At 39.2% G+C, this 19563-nt stretch overlaps 1 protein-coding gene across 7 annotated transcripts in view; it reads left to right on the plus strand.

Annotated features, from left to right (window-relative positions):
- PDE1C (phosphodiesterase 1C) overlaps positions 1-19563 on the plus strand; it is a 304380-nt gene that overhangs the window by 197653 nt on the left and 87164 nt on the right. The gene's annotated exons all lie outside the window — the stretch shown is intronic.

The raw sequence follows: 19563 nt of genomic DNA on the forward strand, positions 1-19563 counted from the left end.
AGTCCTAATTTTAATTATACAAAGCGATTAGCTATTTAGCTAAATTCTCAAATATTTTAATGAACCATAACACTATCTAAATGTAATTGCATGATTTAATATTTTTTCACGCAGTTGTTCCTATATCACACTGGTTATAAAATTTTAATAGCATGGTTGAAAAATGTTCAGTGAGCAAGGCAGGGTTGGGGGATTTTCTGAAGACATATGGAAGGGGTTTTTTGCAGTTTGCTGTTGAACTGTGCTGAAGCTATCAGATAAAATAGTGCAGGTTCCTTCAGGACATGCACACAACAAATCATAATACAGACAGAACAGCCTGTGGCCCCCTCTGGGGTGCATTAGGTGTAGATGGGATAGCACATGCTTCAGAATCATGTCATTTGCCCACGATAAATGGTCAAATCCCTTGCTCCTATCTATCAGATCAGTGCTTTACCTGTCATGGTAATAAGCCCATTTTTAGGTATGTTTTTAGGGAAACACACATGAACCTTACTGGAGCTACAACTTCTAAATTGTCATTTGTAGAATAGGAGCTGGAAATCAAAATAGTGTCTAGAGAGGAGAAATACGAAGGAGTGTACACAGCTGCTGCAGTGGCAAAGTGAGTGAGATGGTATAGGTGGGTCATCACATTTCTCCTCGTTCAGGAACCAGGGGGTTAGGTTTGTGGTGAGTTTATCTAGTGACATCAAGCTGCCATCCCGCCCCTGAGCGTGCTGGAAAATGTAAGACACACATTTTGCAGTTTTATTCATCAAACCTATGGTTCAGATTGCTTATGTAGATAGCAGGGTTTGACCGATGCAATGAAGTACGTACCTACAGGCAGGCAGTTAATCTCCAAGAGACACTGATTCTCATGGGTGAGCATCTCTGAAATACAATCACTTCTGATGCAAGGTTCCTGAACGATGAATGCTTTGTTATTGGTCTTTGCCCCTTATTGGGGCTCTGGCCCAAGTCAAGGCTCTTCAGCTGGCATCCAGGTTTGTCTCTCATCAGTGTAATCAAATGGCAAAACATAGTAAAGTAATTGGAAGCTCTGTGTGAGGGAGTGCAGTTAATTCCTTCATATTGAGCTGTTTTGTTCACCTGTATGACAATTTGGAAGTGTTCTGAAGGACTTAGGAGACACATAACAGCAGTTTAAAGATCTGGATCTACATCTTTTCTTTGCTGTTATTTGTGTATATCCAGTATATTTTTAAATGAAGGTGTGCAGAAGGAAAGCAGGTGGGTTATATCATCTGGTGCTGTTGTGCAGAAAGTAGGTCAAGTTTTAAGAAGAGATCACTAACTGCTCTCATATTTACTGAGACAGAGTTATGGTGCTAACATGCATTCAGAATTTATATACAGAGAAACATTAATACTTTCAACTGTGTATAAATATAGCCTTTGGTCTTCCTTTTTATTCTGTTAAATCCAGTATTACCTGAACAATAGCTTCCAATTAAATTAACTGTTCTTCAGTCCCAGTAATGTTCCCCCTAAGGGAATGTGCTTTAGTGTGCTTGCCTAGATATTGACTTTCTTACCACTTCACTTTATTCTGAAGAATAAGGAAATTCGTGCTCAATTTAATTAAAAAAAAAAAAAAATACTAGCTGTCAGAACTACTTTTTTTTTTTTTTTAATCTGTATAGATATATAATATTCACTCCGTTCTTTCAGATTTTCTGCCAACAAATACAACATTTCTGTTTAAAACCATACAATTCCTTAATATAATTTAATGAAATTATACATTTTTAAGTATGAAATGGGGCAGGAAGCTGTCATTTTCAGTCCTCTTGTGTCTTTGAGACATAGAAAAATGGTTTATCAGGCTGAAGAGATGTTGAATGTTGAGATTATTTACACTGCTGAATATTATAACTGGAGCACTTAAAAGTCATTAAAGCATGAAAATGCTTGGTCAACTGTTGTCAGTGTTTTAAAGTGTATCATTCATTATTTCATACAGTTCTAGCTCAACAGTGTGAAACGAAAGCTCTTGTTTTTCAAGAATGTAAAAAGGTAAAAAGCAACTTTATATAAAGGGATTAATGTACGGAAATTTAAAATATACGATTAAAAAGAAGGAACAGTATCCCACACTGGAGCAATGAATATACATGGGTCCACATTTATAAATTTTTGCATAAGCATTTCTTAGAAGACTGTTTTTTCTCTTTTAACTTTTTCTCCCTCAAAGTTACCAGGCACAGGAAGAATAAGCTTTATCTTTCATGGAAAAAAGAACAAAAGCACTAAAGCCAGTTCATCATGGTCCTATACAGTTAAAAATGTGACTTTTTTTTCACTCACTGAAAAGAAGAGATGGTCATTTTATTAGTGGTTCTGTTAATTACCAACCCTAAAAGGGCTTGAGTTATTGGACTACGATAGTGTGGTATTTTTAGATGTGGGCAAGTTATTTTTAGGAATTTTAATAGCTCCTTCTGCTCTGCAGAATTAATCTCAAGGCGCTTTTACAGAACGTCTATTAGAAATCATCCCAATAAATTAGTTTAAAGCTTCTGTAGCTGAAACAGCTTTTCTGTTTTCTCATGGCATAGCCAGCAAATTTCATCACCCAGTGTATTTATTAAGGCTGTAGAAACCAGAAGGTTGGGGACCAGAGTACCTAGCTACCAGAAGCCTGGCTCGTAGAGGGTCTCCAGCACATGGAAGTAAGTTCATGGGTTGTCATTACTCTTGAGGCTGTTTTAGAGGATAAGTTCCTATAATATCCAAACAAATCAGCCACTCTATCTTTTTTTTTTTTTTTAAAAAAAAAAAAAAAAAACAACCAAAAAAAAACAAACCACAATTTTGCTTCCTATTTATATCAAGGCCTAGCAGTTAGAGCACTGGCATAGGTAGTGCCAAGATTTTGGCCGCAAATGCCGCCTCCTCAAAAGGGGATTTACGTCAAGCTACCAGGAGAGTGCCTTGACCTCCAATTCCCAGGCTAACTGAGGTGACAGGGTTGGGAAGTCTCCAACCCAAAGAAATGTCAGATTTGTGAGGCCGCATGGAAAAAAAGCAAGAGGAAATCCTAGTGGTTAGTGCTGAAAGGAGGATTGCTGGATGCCAAATCCCAGCTTCATACTTTGGTTATATGTTTTACCCACCTCTTTAGGAAAATGGTAATCTTTTGCAACAAGTCTGGACAAAGGTGTACTTTTGCAGCTGTGTCAACCAACAGATAGTTCTGCACTTCAATTTTAAACCTGTAATCTAAAGTTGCCAGTCAAAATATCCTGTCTAGTTTCAGGGTTACTTAAAAGCAGGAATTTGAGGACTTAAATGTGAATTGGTTCTTCTGGGGAATGAAGTCATCCATCACGGATGAAGTATCATGTTTCATTGGCTTAGAAGTGGGTTGGGAAGCGAGAAGAGAAATCTTGACTGTGGCACTCCGGTCAAGTCACCTGGTTGGCCTGGATGTGATCTTAAACCTCTCATCACTAGCCCCTCAGGGAGTATTAGACTTCCAGGTTTGGAAACATAGGATCAAAGGCGTTAGTGTTGAGTTAATAAAAGCTTGAATTCAATATGTGAATTCTCCTGGGGCACCTGATCCTGCAAAATACTGCAGCTTGCCTTAAATTAATGTGTACTAATGGTTGGCTTGATTTGGGAGATCAACATCAAAACTTGTCTTCTGTCCAACCTCTATTCATCTTAAAAACTAGTAATGCAAGTTAGGGTTACAGGAAAGGAGAGAGAAGGGGACAACATGAAGGCATTTTAACTATAATTGATGTTTTAGTCAAACTCCGTGCCTGTGAGCACAGCAAGCTCTGGCTAAAGTGTGTGCCTGTTCTGTTGACAGACTCAGTGTAGTCAGAGCCCATACGATTCAGATAGGTCTTGTGCAAAGAGGATGGATGTGAATTTATCCAGCTGAATTTCATAGTATCATTCATCACAGCAGTGTAAAGGACAGGAAAAATCCTGGAAAATATGCTTATTCTCAAAGGATTGGTCAGATTTTTCATAGATCTTCCCAGTTAAAAAAAAAAAAAAAAAAAAGAAGAAACAGTTTTCAGAGTATACATTTTAAGAATATTGTTGCTTACATCTGGACTCTGGAAACAGAGGCAAATGATGCCATCTATTTCTATGATTCAGAAATAATTTTTGTCCTATGAAAATAATAGTTGAAATCTGCCTCTGCACTGTCAGAGTCTGGAAAATGGAAAACTGAACTATGCTATTCTAAAAAAAAAAAAATACCCACAAGACGGAAGCCCATGTAAACAGCAGAAATGAGGTAGTCTCATTCATGTTGAGAAAGTAAAAGGGAGTATACTTATCCTTACTATTAATATTCATTAAGGAATTAATATTGCCTGAAGCTTTCCACCGAAGCTAATAGAATCAATACTCTTAAAGGTCTTTTCCAACCTAAATGATTCTATGATACTATATACCCATTGGTCTCTCTCCAAATAGAAGACACGTTCAGGTGTGTGGCTCCCTCTTCTCATCACACACAGACACTATAGATATGGCTGACTGCTTTTAGGTCCTTTGGACACCATATTCAATGAGTTCCAGACTTCTGAGGTGAGTCAAACATCTATTTAGTCTCTGTTTTGTTCGTAATGGGAAGGATTTAATTCAACTGTATTGTGTAAATTTGGGGAGGACAACTTTATTTAAATCTAACCTTTTGTGAGATTGGTTGACCAAGGCAATCTAAACTTTGAGTGTATATTTGTCTTTAAAACCTCTTAAATAATTTCTAGTGGTTGCTTGGGGTTATTTGTTTAGTTGTGCCCAGTGTCGTATAAACACTGTAGAAATCCAGTTTAGACTCTTTGATATAGACAAATAGATATAAAGGTTTTAAGAAATAACCTTTCCTCACATATCTATCATTCAGGAATTGCTGATTGGTTTCATAAATATTTATCAGTATGTGCTTTTACCTTTAATAAACCACAGTGCTATTACATCTTTGAAAATACCTCAGATTGGCTGATTATTGATACACCTTGTCAAGCCTTTAGAGTAGTTCTACTAATTTAAGCCTTAAAGGTTCTGTGTAAGCAGACTTACTCTTCAACCTTCACTCTCCTCTAGTTAAGAAAATAATGTGTATCAAGAGGCAAAAATGGGAGACGTGTTGCAGGAGACATATTTTTGGTACTATTTTCTATCCCATGAACTGTTTTGGTTGATGAGTGTTCTCTGTAAAATGCATATACTCCACTGTGCCACCTCGCACCTCCTTTATTTATGGGTGAGTAAGATTTATGGTTTGTGTGGTGTGATATGAAGGAGGACTCTTGAAAGATCATGCCTGTTGTCAGAAAGAGCTAGGGCACATCTGCAAACAGGAGAGGTAGCAAAGCTGAAGAAAATGCACCTGTAAGGAATCAGTAGGAGAAAAGAGGGATTTTCCTTTGGACAGTGCAGTATTTTAAAATTACATCTTTACATCAAGATGTAAAGGTTTATGCTTAAAGCTTTGCCAGATTGCTGCCTATCCTCCTCCCAGGTTTACCATACAGAATATGTATATTCATGGTTCCTTCCCTTTTGCAGTGTCCCTTCAGCTACATTGAACCTTACATCTGAAGTAATTTTATGTTGTCTCAGCTCCCAGAAGAGGCAGCTACCCTGCAGCTTCCATCTCTGCCTGTTTTGTCTGTGGCATGCCCTGAATCAATACCTCTGACTTCTATTTTAAAAACGTGCTTCTTCCCAGAATTTGTGCATTTCAGAAATGACCTCTAACATTGCTTTTAACCAACCCACCTTTGAGGAAGCAGATAGTGTGCTCTGAGGGCTCAGTAGAGTCCATGTACAGCTGAACCCATCTGGCACTGGAGAATGCTATGCTGTATTGCTTACTCAGGGAAGCTAGCAAGCAGACATTTTGGGGGTATCACCATCGAATGTTTCCCTTCTTTCTTCAGTTTGTTTATGTTACCAATGCATTCAAACTCTGTACAATCAATGCAGCAAGATGTAAATGATGTTCAAAACAAATTCCCTGCCCAGTGATGCATAGAAAGGAAGCATGACCTGATGAAAAAAATTGGTATTGCAGCAGGGCCCACAGTGGCACAAAAATACAAAAGAAAGCATCCTAGAATGTAATTTCAGAGAGGTTTCGTTCAGAATTCAGAATCTGTAACACTACTTTAGCATGCTTCATGCTGCTCCCTACTGGACTGCAAATTATTAACCTAAATATTTATTAGTAGCTGGTGATTCTCTTAGCTTGTAGCCGCTAGCCTGAGATGAAATATATAATCTGCCTGTGCTAGTACCTACACAGGAGCCTCTATTTTGTGTGTTTCAGTACCATTGCACTCATGGCAGGAAAAAAGGGAGTTTTCCAGTAAAGAGGATCAGGTGCGACAATGCTGACAGTGAGCCTGAATCCCAAGCAAGCTGTGTCGCAAGTATCACAAGTGTTTATATACCAATGTCAGCATATACCCTATAGAAGGAAATTCAGCAGTCCCACAAGGGCCTTTGGTAAATTGAAGTAAAATAACGTAGCTGGACTTTTCTGTGTGTCAGAACCAGTTATGAAAGAGCTCATCCGAAGGGGTGCGAGAGTTAGGGGAGAAAACTCTTTTCAGAGTGCTTTTGTAAGTAAAGAAATTGGAGGTTTTGTCTCGCTTGTAATTTCATCAATTAATTCTGGGCTTCCACGCATAGTTTTGCTGCCCCTTTTCAAATTGTTCTGGGAAGAGCACAGGTCTGGTTTTAGCCTCTTCCTCCCCAGCAGCACTTGAGAAGAGGCCTCTCTAGCCCTCTTCCTTTGAATCTAGTGTAAAGTTTTCCCAGGTGCTCACTTTTCACACATCCCTGATGCTGACAGCAGTGAAAGGCTAAATATCTACAAAGAGCTTTTTCTTGACTAGCTATCTCCTAAAACTTTAACAGTTTTTTATTTTACACAGGTTGTTCAACACTTCAAAGTGTAGAGAAGTATAACAAGTTTAGCAAATACACATTTGCTAAAGTTTGTTGCTTTGCTTTTATTCACTTTTTTCCTTTTTTTCCTTCTCAACAGTTATTTAATGTAAATTATTATGGGGATAGCTCTCTTTCTACTTCAGTGTTTAGAAAAAGTGTCAAAGACAGGAAGACATTGCAAATGTAAATTCGTACTTTTATAATTTGAAAAATGAGCAATGTTTACATAGGAAAGAAACCACAGGACCTTCATTGTTAATTTGGTGTTGGCTGAAGTCGAGGAGTACCATATGAAATTGAATATTCTTGGTGTACTTTCAGAGCATAAGTTATGACTAGACCTCTGTAAATCCTACGTCAAATTAACAGAGTGTTCAAAATCAGGGGGTTCCCCACACACACGCACACTTCAGTTTTAATCCATCAATGTGAATTTTGTAGACAGTTTTTCTGACAGGAGAACTTTTGATGGCATTTTATGAGTTCTCCCAGCCTTTCTGCTTGTCAATGGCAATTCTAGAGGCAGCTTTTTAAAGCAAATTTGCAAATATGAGGGAAAGTTATGTATTGTTCTTTCTTTTTTTTGAAATGGTTGAATCTGGCATATATGTTCAGCTGGGTAGTCTGGTTTTACTCAGTTGCAGAGGGGGATGGAAGGGCTGAAAACAGTATAATCTCACTGAGCCTTTTAACATTGCGAGTGTGGCACTCATGAAGCCTGGTTTCTTCTGTATTGGAGCTGAGGCTCTTTTTGGATTCTTTGTTGTCTAATAATAGTGGAGAGGTTACACTGCTGTGGTTTCCTCGATGGAGGTTCAATAATGTACATTGGCCATTTATTGTCAAGCAATGTGTACAAACTTAATGTTTTAGACAGCTCTTTAACATTGTTTGAAATAGACTGATGGTTTCATTGGTCTCTAGAGATGGACAGGCACTTTGTATCAGCCTCATTTTCCTAAGCAACTATGTTTAAAAGATATAGTTTATGCTAAAACTAATCATGTTTTTTACTTTATTGTTAATCTTCCCTCGAAAGGCTTTTGATTATTCTGTGAATTCACTAGTTAGTCAGAATTGCAGTCTCAATGGGAAATCAAATAACAATGTTTATTTTGGATCCTTTTAGATCCAGTTAATTCCATATGAGAATATTACTTTAAGGTTAAGGATTTTTGAGGGATGAGTGAAGTCTGCTGGGAAACATCAGAGTTGTCATACTCTAACCCTGCAAAGTCTTCCTGTACTGATCAGAGACCAGCACCTTCTCCTGACGGTATTGCTGCAATCTAGAACCCAGCTTACATTAACTCATGGTTACTAAAATGCTTTTGTAGGCTGAAAGACATGTGATAATCATATGTGTTTCCCTCACTTGCCATTCCAGGTTCAAAATGCATTTTTAAGTCCTTAAAACTTAAGTTTTAACTTTTCTGAAGTTCTTTTCTTGGCATCTTAGAATAATTCTTCACTTGCAGTGATTCATATCAGTATCACTGCATTTAACCAGTGCTTGACTAAACTATTTTATCCTCACTGAGGTAAATGGTGGCTTAATTATGGTGTCATGTGTTTTGGTTTGCTACAAATGTAAATGAGATATTATCATTTTTCACATTAAGTTGAAGGAGTTTATTGTGTAAAACAAGTGCAGACAGACTCTGCATAGCTTGAGCTCTAGCTTTGTTTATGTGTTTTACACTGGGACAGAATTTGTAAACATCAATTCAGATCGTTGCCCAAACCTTACTGAAAAAACGTAGGAGCATGGATCCTGTTCAGATCTGCCAATGCCACCTCTGACTTGAGGTGTTTATGAGTTGGCGTGCTTAGCATGTGCTGTGGCAGGGGAGGTTGGAATGATGACTCCTGGTAGCCTAAATTGGACAAAACTGGGAAGAGGCAGGCTGGATATGTTTTGAAAAGTTTTGGTCTATTAGATGATGATTAAACTGATCTTTGATAATTAAGTAACTTGCACAAAATTCTTATTCACTGAAATGCTCAGCATGACTGTTTTGAAATGACTGGCTGTCCCAATACACATCCCTTCTCTTTCAACACAGTATTTGTGAAGCTTTCCCTCTTCATTGCTGGACAGAAGGTCCTCAGAAGCTTTTTAGCTAGAGTGCACCTCTCAGCATCCGTTTGTGGCCATGTAAGTGCTGTGTCATCTAAGGAAGTTGATGGCAAAATAAACCAGCTTTGGGCAGCTTCAGTATCTATTTGTCCCATTTTGCATTATTGATGCTGTTGTGCAATCTTATTGACATAATGCAGAAATAGGCCTCATGAAGGTCAAGCACAACAAATCACTGAGATGCTGCTAGTGAAATTTTAACTAGTCGTGGTGGAGCCAAAACTGAGGGTGAGGGAGGAAAATAGGAAGGAAAGGGAAGAATAGGCAGAAACAAGATAGTGTTGGTGCTAAGACTTCAAGCTAATACATATTTGTTGTGTCTGTTTAGAAATATTTCAGGAATGAAAATTTACCAGGACAAATATGAAAATAATTATCGGCAAAAGGATCATTTGGGAACTAATGTTTTCTTCAGTCAGAGCCTGAGGCAAGAAGGTATTTGGGTCTTGCAGTAGTGAGTACAGCTGAAGTGCTCAGTGCCTCTACAGCAGGAAAGCAAAGCTGTTTGATCTCAGATACCTGCAACCCGATGACATTCCTGCATGGCATGTGGAATCCAGCAGTGCATGAAGGGAATGGAGATGGTAGACATATGCCCTTGTAAACACGATAATATGCATAAGAAGTTTTATTTTAATAGATGATCTTTGCAAGTTTCCTGTTGTTCTTTGTTGCATCTTTTTCTCATTATCACTATTCAAAGACATTTTTAGTGCTGCTCCTCTTTCTAACCTTGGGTTATTTCAAACAGATGTTTTTGAAGTGCTTTGTTTGTGTTCCATTGAGTGCATGCAGGAAATCTCATGCGATTTTTTTTTTTTTTTTCTTACATGAACAGCCGTGAATGAAAAGTGTTTCCTACAACTTACCATTTTGTCAGCTGCACAGGACTTTCTTTTCACAATCCTTAGTGCAAACTTCACATTGTTTTATATCTATCTGCTAATTTATTTCATAGTACAATGAACAAACCACCCATTTCAGAAGTTTCTTTTCCCCCAAGAGGTCATTTCCCAATCATGCTCTCCAAATTTAGCTAATTGCACTTTTGACCCATCAGGTTGCTGAATATGTATTTCGTGAAATCTTGAGGTTTTTCCATAACATTTGGAATTGGTAATTCGTACCAGCTGGAGCAGCCATTCTCACTCCTTTTTTTATGGCTCAGTAAAGGAGAGGTGAGTTAGTGCAATTAAAACAAGGAGGTAATATTCCACCAAGCAAAAGTGGATGATATATTCTTAGGATGGACTTCTCGGGGTGCTTGAGTAGCCTTTTCGAGTTCATCGCTAAATAGGACATGTAGTCTTGGAGAAATGAGCATGGCTCAGAAATTTTCTTTCACTTGAACTTTAACCATCAGTGCTGCAGTGGCCAGATTGTGGTTTTGGGGTAAGTCCAGTTCCTGTGCATATTAGCAAACATACAGGTTTGGAAGGCTAACACTGGTTACCAACAGTACACCTGGATCTGTTATCCAGTCTGGTAATTAAAGTAGACAAGGAAGCAGTCTGCAGTGCAAAGTCCAAACTACCAGGATGTCAATAAAGACCACTGTGTGGAGAACTACTTCAAATCATTTGCGTTCAAAAGAGCCATGGCTGGGACCCAATCTGAACTACTTTTTGTTACAATTTGTGGCTTGGCAAACTCCAGCTTTCATTTTGTAATTGCCTTCTCTTGCCATTTCTCTGCAAAGACTGTGGTTCTCATGATGGTGCCCAGGTTGTTAAAAATTCCTGGCATGGCAGTTATCTAGCTCAACACTATCACGTGCAGCTAAAAGTTGGCAATAGCCTTGATTTTCCAGCCTTTAGCAAAAGACAGGGGAATGTTTACTACTGACTTTGGGAATGCTTCCCTCAAAATAAAGATAATTAAGGTTAGCAAGAATGGGCTTGTTTTATAGAAGTATAGACTGGCCAGCTTGCTGTTGACAAGAGGAAAGTAAATTTTGCAACTTAATACAAACTGTGTGGGCTTTAGGAGAACAGTTTGTTTTTAACAATATTTGTTGAAAGCGTAAATTGTATGTTGAAGAAACATGTATTAAGCATCTGAGCTAACAAATGCACATGCTAGTATTACCAGAGAAGTGTGGTGAACTCCTGAAGTTTTAGAGTGATTTCTACAAAAAGTGCATAGCAGAGCTTTAGTGTGGTGATAAATAAAATTTTGGTACTAATTCAGCTAATTTTTTCTGATTTATAGACCATCAAATCAGCTGCATAAATAATGCCAATCAATTAGCTCTATAATATTCCTGGTAAGTATGTTGTCCTGAACGGAAAACAGAGGCAAAAGACTGAGGATGCACATCTTAAATGTGTCTGTCTAAAAGCCTCAAGTGCCTGGGTATCCAAAATCTACCAAGGAAGGGTATAAGCTTCATATTTAATAAAGGAAATGGTTGAAGTTTTTAACCAGAAATCTGAGGATTTTCCATTTATGCCAATTTAGAATAAAACAAAATCTGAAATGTTTTATCAGTGAGTTACCCCGGATCACAGCAAAAACTGAAGTTAGCAGCAGTGTAAAATGTACCGCTCATGAGAAAATGCTTTATAGCTCCAGATGTGTATATAGCACAAAATCTTTGGCTCATATCAGCTGGCCTGTCTCTAGTGGGGTCAGTGACGATGACTTCAAGAGCATGCAGCTGCCTTAGGGTTGTAGGGAAGCTTGGGGGTCCATTAGATTGAGCAGAAGTTTGCCAGACCCAGACCCAGCAAAGAGCGTTGAGGTCAGGTGGGAATTTGCCATTGCTCCATGCCTGTCTCTTGCCGTAGGTGATGGGATACAAGTGGGATGTAGCCTTCGTCTGGGTCTGGGGAGGGGATGATGGCTGGAGGTGGTCTGGAAGGAAGCAGCTTGGGAACTACTCCTGCCTTTGCTCACGGGGCGTTTCTGAAGACCAGGCAGGGACATAGTCCTGCCTGAACTTCACACTGCATGTGGACTCTGATCTGCATTTGCCTAACTGCCCTGTGGGTTCCTAAAAGCTGCTCTGGAATATAACTGATTCTAGGAACTGGAAAAAATGAGATCATTGCAGACTTTCTGCCCAAGGATATTTTAATTGTAACATATGGGGGACAACTAAGGTTACAATGAAATATTTTGAAATTATCTGTTGAATTTCTCCCTGATCTCTGCAGTGAGCATTAAGTAAAGAGTAAGCGTGGAGCTCTGACATTCAGATCTGCACAAAGCAATCTGCTAGCATCATTTGGAAGAATGACCTTGTTCAGAGACCCAGAAACGTAATAACTGTGGTTTCAAAGAAAAAGAGGTCTATATAAAACAAAGGGGAATACATCATTGGATGCCACAACACTAAACTGATAGTATGTGTTAGTTGCCTCAAATGAAAATTTAGATGGTTCATTTCAGGTACCTATTTTTAAAGATGCAAATTAAAAATTGTTAGATTTGTGGTTCATGTTATAACTGGGGTAGTTTTTTATAAAAGCCACCAGCAATTTGGAAAGGCTTAATTCTGGAAGACTTAATTTGCTGTTGTTGGATCTCATTTTCAACAAATTCAGTGATCCCATGCTTTCCCCAAAAAACTAATTCATGCTATTGTCCCGAAAAGAAGTAGTCTGGCAAAAGGCAAGCTTACTTTGGGAAACACCAGCTAGAAGATGGCTAGTTGTGAAAACAGAACGCAGTTTGCACATGAGAGAAGAGCACAGCTTTTAGAATTTTTCAGTAGTGGGAATTTATGACTGTGAAGGGAAAATATAAACTATGTACAATTTCACTTACAGTTAGCTAATGTGGTCAAAAGTTTATTTGACTTAAACTGAGTTAAAGCAAGACGTTCACCATCCTGCCAAGGCTCACTGAACTTACCGCCGTTGCATTTTCGTTCTTCTAAATAATGCAAGATTAATTGATTATTTATTTTTTAAATCTTTTTTTAGTTTTTAATTCAGAGGAAGAAGGATATTTCAGGAAACATGAGGAAAGCAAAACAATTACTTGGGAAATTGCTTGTAATTTCTTCTGATGAAAAATGCCAGTGTAGCAATGCTCTGTGTTTCCGTGATTGCTCCTTGCAAACACGTGTTTTTATTTCCCATGAAAGGTGTCACTTGCATTTTTCTATACCAGAGCGGTGACAGAAGATCACTATCCAGCCTAATACAAATCTGCTGGGTCACAGGCTGCCCGTTACTCCTATTTTCGGTTGCGTTTTGAGGGTAACTGCTGGAGCTGGCTTTCTGGGTTGTCTTTTCCTCAGCGGTTCACCCGCGCGGTGCAGGCAGAGCCTCAGACTACGTCGTGTCAGGCTGTGGGCAGAATCATACCCGCTGGCTGCTGCGAGGAGACGTGGTGAGCTCCTGGATGACTTTCTGTGTGTGCTGGACCCCTCCCACCAACCCACGGGGTTGAATGGCGCGTCAGAGGCTCTGCCAGGCAAACCAACCGTGGAGGCATCTGCCTGCCCGGCGGGCTGAGGCTGCTGCACGCCTGCGTTGCGCGGCGTAAGGGCAGGCGGCCTGCTCCGGGTGCTTCTGGGGCACTGTTAAATGCCCCGCTGCGTTTCCTTTGCCGTTTCTTTACACCCTAGCAGGCAGACGGGCACTGTCACGGGGCATCTGGCAGACCTTCTGTGTGCTCGCTGCTTAGCTGATCTGCACGGGCTCTCTAACCTTGCTCTGTCCCCAGAATATCGGATTTATTGAGTTTGTACGTTACAGCGAGATGGCAGGTGCACACCTATTTCTGTGTAGCAGTTCTTGGACAGAAACATCGTTCACTGCAGAGTTTGTTTCTTAAACTTATTCATGTATTTCCTACCAGTAATTATGGTGGTTTTCCAGAGAAGAGTAAGGAGTGTAATGTATATCAGAAGGCAGGGTTTTGTCTTTCAGTACAGCAGATGTTTGTCTTTCCAGCCTATAGGACCAACTCTTGATCTTTTTCTGTGTGTTGATTGAAGTTGCTATTTATGCAATCAGATCTATTTCTGATTGTTATTTTGTTAATTTCTAAAGCTTGTGGCTGATTTTATTTATTTATTTTGATTTTTAAAAAAAAAAAAAAGCAGTTTAAGCTGGCTATCAAAATGTTATCACAAATGAAAATCACGAATTGAAATCATTCTCTTGGATTTTCATTGCCTAAGGGTAATTTGACTAACAAAAGCCACATAAACACAGACTGATAGCAGAAGGTGCCTCTTATTAATGCCCCTAGAGTCAGAGTGACAAAGATTTGCTGAAGCTGAAAGTGTTTTTCCCTAGTATCTAATTGTAATGATGTTCATCTGCAGAAAGCTCATGAAGGGCCTTATTGTAACTGGGATCAATCTCACTGTGTGCCAGTTTTTGCTTGTGAACCTCTGTGATGAACAGGACTATGGATAGTGTCCCATACTGAAGTTAATGCTGACAATATTTGGGGGGAAAATTTATGTATCTAAGTTCACGTGTATCTAAGTTTTGTGTATCTGATCATTACAAGATTATTAGAAATGGTTTCTTGTATGCATGTAGCTGCTTGCAGTCTTATCCAATATCCAGTTGCAACACCTTTTACGAGTATCCCCAATTTCATTGGAAATTGGTAATAATTGAGACTGAAGGAAATGACTGAACAGAACAAAATTACTTCACAAGAACAGGGAGAGTCTGTGAGAGCAAACCTGATTTCTTACAGAATGTGTTACAGGATCCTTTATGGTTACAGAGAACCCCCAAACTGTTTGCTCATGGAGTGCAGAGTCAGAATTACACTGAATGCAATGGGACATTGTCTGCTTAAGGAAACTTGATTCCAAACCTTTGGAAACTTGAGGCATAGCAAGAACAGATTCTATCCTGGGATATGAAACCAGCATTCAGGTTATGAAACCTGATGTTTTATTGCTACATATGCCCGTTTTTGTCAGATGTCCTCCATAAAATTCAGTTCTCTGTACAAAACTTTCTTGTACCATATGTTCTTAGTGCATCAGTAAAACCTGGTACATCAGTAAAACTCTCACAAAAGAGTTGAGAAGGGACATTCTCATGCATAGCTGTAGCTGTGGAATGATTTAGTGTTAGGAAAAGGTTTTTTCTTGTTTGTGTATATGAGCTACATACATCTCTGAAAGGAAGTTTGAGTGAGTGACACATCTTTTCTGGGGTTATTGCAGCAGGAAGCCAGTAACTGATTTTAGCTAGCTGTGTCACTATTAGTGAGGGTGGGAGAAGTTCTAATGTAGCTCAAATATCTTAAAGTTTTTGAGAACATTTTCATATTTTACAGAAAGATAAATCAAAAGCCTTATTTTAGTGTGGTGTGGATCACATTTACCTTCCGCTCCTCCTCCTCACATGGGAGACAGAAAACTGAATAATTTTTTCCAACCCGTATCCGTAGCAAACTTTTGAACTCACAACCCAGGCAAATAATCCACTCGTGAGTATTTTCTGGTCTAGGGTACAAGTCCTTTCTTCCACCGAGCTGTTCTTTAGGACTGACCTATCAAAGATGATTCCCTCCATCTATCACCTGAGCTCTGGGGTCTCCAGCTTCAGTATGGACTTAGCGGCAATCACTTCAGCCCAGAGTTCCCCTCTCCGGTGAGGGCCTTTGCTACATGGGCAGGGCTCAGTTTTGAAAAGAAATTCTGCTGCAGGCTTTCTTAATGAAACTTGTATCAGACTTAGCAGAGGCTTGTGAATAGCTTTTGATCTCAAAAAATTAGCAATTGATGAACATTGTCTCAAGAGAGTAGTTGACCAGCTCTAGTAGCGCTGTGTTCAATAGCTTGCCCTCTTTTCCCAGCTATAATAAAAAATATCTCTGTTTTCTACAAATCTCACCTGCCAGGTAGTAGGCTATCATGGTTGAAACAGCATATTAATCAGGTTTAGCTATCAACATCAAACTGATTAGCAGTTAATATCAAGAGTAAATCAGGGATAAATATTCCATCCTTGATAGTGATAGTCCATAATGATATTAGAAATATTATTTAAAAAAAAATTTAATGTGCATTCAGAGTAGTTTTTTCCTCAGCCAGCCCAATGGTATGAGAATGATTCTTGGAGTAAAAGATTGAGTTGTACTGTTGGAAATGTGGTGAATCACAGTCATAAAGCTTTGAAAATAAATGCAGAGACTATAGCCACACAGCTTTGCAGACTTTACACTGGTTGAAGGAACTTGCCCCAAGTATTCAGACAATATCTGTGCTTTGCATGTTAATTGAAGCTGACTGGTATCCAGACTGTGGTGGTGTTAATCTTCTCTGCAATGACATGTAATGCTATTTTTAAAAAAAATCAACAGCATAAAAGACAGCCCTCTAGCTAAGGAGATAAATATTTGTACACAGATACCATTTTATTTATAACAGGGAGATGAATGCTGGGAGCTGTTACTCAGAAATTTTACATTTCAAGAACACACTGAAACTAGCGTCACTTTTTCCTGTTTTTCACTTTGGATCTAGAGTGGCTTTGGGTCTTTGAGCTGTGTAACTTTCATGGGCTGAGTTCAGTTGTCCAGTTTCTAGTCATTTGCTTTCTGTCTCTCTGAATCTTATGGTAGCTGGTACTTCAGGGGAACATTAAAAAGAGGGGGAGTGGGGCAGCAGAACAGCGTGCATTTGGGATGACTTCTCACCTTCACTGAGGACCGAACCTGCCTGCTGTGCACAAATGTATTGATCTACTAAATTCTATGAGATTATTTGCAGATACTCTCAGGGGTTTTTACGGTGGGTGCATACAGATATTTGCCTTGGGAGGGCAGTGTGGGAAGCTGTATTCCACAACTGGCCCTTTTCCAAGATTTTACACCTACTTGAGCTCCCTGTGGGGTCAGAGGAAGTGAAGATGCATAGCATTGCCCAGGACAAGGCTTTCCCTTCGAGCAGTTAAGAGATTATTCCAAGGACTAAAATGTGAAATAACTGTGAGTAGAACAAAGACGCTCAGACTTTCTCCATGATATTTGGCACATATTCACAGAGAATTTGGAGACTGGAGGCATAGCTTCCCTTGGAAATCTCATTAAGAAAGGCATTAGCAGTATCTTAATGTAATTAAACAACTAGATTTAGAGCTAATATTGTGTGATTAACCAGTTCTTTGTAATTGCTGTGCTGATGACTGTAATCTGAGAAATTTTTGGCTGACCTACAGCCTGGCTCACTTGTGGCATGTGCTATGATCTTAAGACAGCTTAATATTAGAAATGGTTAACACCTCCCTTCTGGTCTGGGATTTCCTTATGCACAGGAATTGGCTGCTTTTCCTACAACTAGTTCCATGGTCTTCAGTGGAACTAGGTCTGGTACATCTGTGCAAATTTTTAGTTCTGAACTTGAAAGGAAGATGAGAACAAAAAAGAAACTATGAAAATTTCAGTTTTGATCAGTCTATAATGAACTTTTTAGAACAGAACAAAACATGCTTTGATTGAAAAAAAACACTTTGTTCATACAAAACAGACAGTTACAATAAAAGCAAAGTAAATAATTAACAGGGTTCCTTAAAATGATTATGATAATCATATCAGTATGTTTCTTTTAGTCTGACAGACTCAGCATTTTCCTGTGAAAACAGTACATGTGACTGAAACCTACTCACTTGCTGCAATGACTAGTTTATGGGGTAAAGATAGGAAGGCAGCATCCTTCCCTCTGCTTCTGTTGCTTTAATAAAGTCTCCAAAAAAGAAAACATGTTAAAAGTTTGTGGTAATGTTTTTATTTCAATCAAAATGGTTTGGTGAATTTGATTGAATTCCGGAATTGCTTTAGCCACCTTGAAACAGAATTTTTCAGCTAATAAATTTGCCTGGATGCCCTTCAGTGGGACAGCCTGGCTTTAACTTTATGATTGCATTTAGGACTCTTTCAAAAAAAATAGATACATGCAATGCATTAAAGACAAACTGTCACTGGGCTCTTATTTAGTAAAGGTAACTGGCAGCAGCTGCTGTGACTCAATGAATCAGAAATAGTTATAGATAATGGATGGTAAAACAAAGACAATGTAATTTTTTTTCACATGAGAGCGGCTGATTGTGTGACAAGATTTTATTATAACAACTGTACTTCTGTTTTTCCAAATGATTGATGCACGCAGTACTTTGCATAATCTTCTTCGATGATGAATGTTGGTGCCACGAAGCAACCGTTACTCACTGTGCTATTATTGAACATGAATTTTGAATGACTTGTGGCACAGAGCTGCTAGGTACTTAAATCAATGAAATAAAAGTCAGGAGGAGCCAAAGATAGCATTCCTCCTGTAATATTGACACCTGTGGCTTGTGTAAACTGTCTCTCTGGTGACTAGTTAAGGGGTCACATCTCTGGACTCCCCACTCCTAGGATGAAGGAAGGAGGAGGCGTATGAACCAATGCTTAGCGTTTGGACATGAAAGTTTTGAGTTTTTCTCTTCCCCCCGCTCCTGCATTGGCAAGAAAATCTGGGAATTGGTAGGAGGGATCAATGGTTTGGCTCTAGGGAGGGGGTGACTTCATCTTCCACGTATTCTGCCTGAGGCTGGAATCAGCCTGAAAGGTGGGGGAGCACATTTCCTAGCTCTGCTCATCAAACACAAGGTGTTTCTGCTCACACCTGGTGGTACAGTTACACAGAAGAGGGGTATGGGAGCACTGAGCCGTGTTTCTTCTTCTATGGGGCTGAGTTTTCTCCATGGATTCCCCAGGCTGGGTTCCAGGATTGGAGGGAAACCTGCTGGCATAGTTGGATGCTCTCCACCTGGCTTACAGAGATGAGAAGAGTTGTGTTCATTGTATTTGTACATCACTCACCTTCCCATCTCCATTCTCACATCAGGAATGAAATACTGAACAATAATTTTGTTTTTCAACCACCAACAAGCAGATGAGTTAATCCTCCCAGAGATGGAGGGTCCACTTCTTGCTCAAGACTCTTTGTAAAGCTAAATATGTAGCTTTATGGCATTTATGTAGGAATGTCATTTATGTGCCCTTGCCAGAGGAACAATCTATGTTTTTTTTTATGATTTTTGTTCTCCACAGCCTCACTGTGTATGTGGGGAAAGGTGGAGGAAGAAAACCCAGCTGGAAAGAGCTGGTGGTGCAGTGCACATGTGCAGACTGACTGCTCCTCAGTTCTGCCATGAAATACAGCCTCGTGGAGACTTGATTTCTCCTGAAAACACTGATACCACAGGGGCATTGTGATAGCAAGGGAGTACAGATACTCACCTCGTTTTAAGGACTTAATGCACATGTCTACAGTTGTAGGTAGGGGTCCCAGTACGGTTAATGAAGTGGGAGTAGGCACCTATATTGGGCATTATCTCTGAATTACCTTGTGGAAAAGGTTATTTTTCTCCATGGACTATAGAAAGAGCTGAGGAAGAGTAGTCTCTGAAGTAGAAGACAAATATTAGATGAAATGACTACTCTACATTTTTGCATCTTGAACAGGACAAATGAACAATTTGTGATTTCTGCTACACTGTTAAATGTATATT

This window comes from Tyto alba, unplaced genomic scaffold, assembly GCF_018691265.1.
Source record: "Tyto alba isolate M040663 unplaced genomic scaffold, T.alba_DEE_v4.0 Super-Scaffold_46, whole genome shotgun sequence".
In the NCBI taxonomy this organism is placed as follows: domain Eukaryota; kingdom Metazoa; phylum Chordata; class Aves; order Strigiformes; family Tytonidae; genus Tyto; species Tyto alba.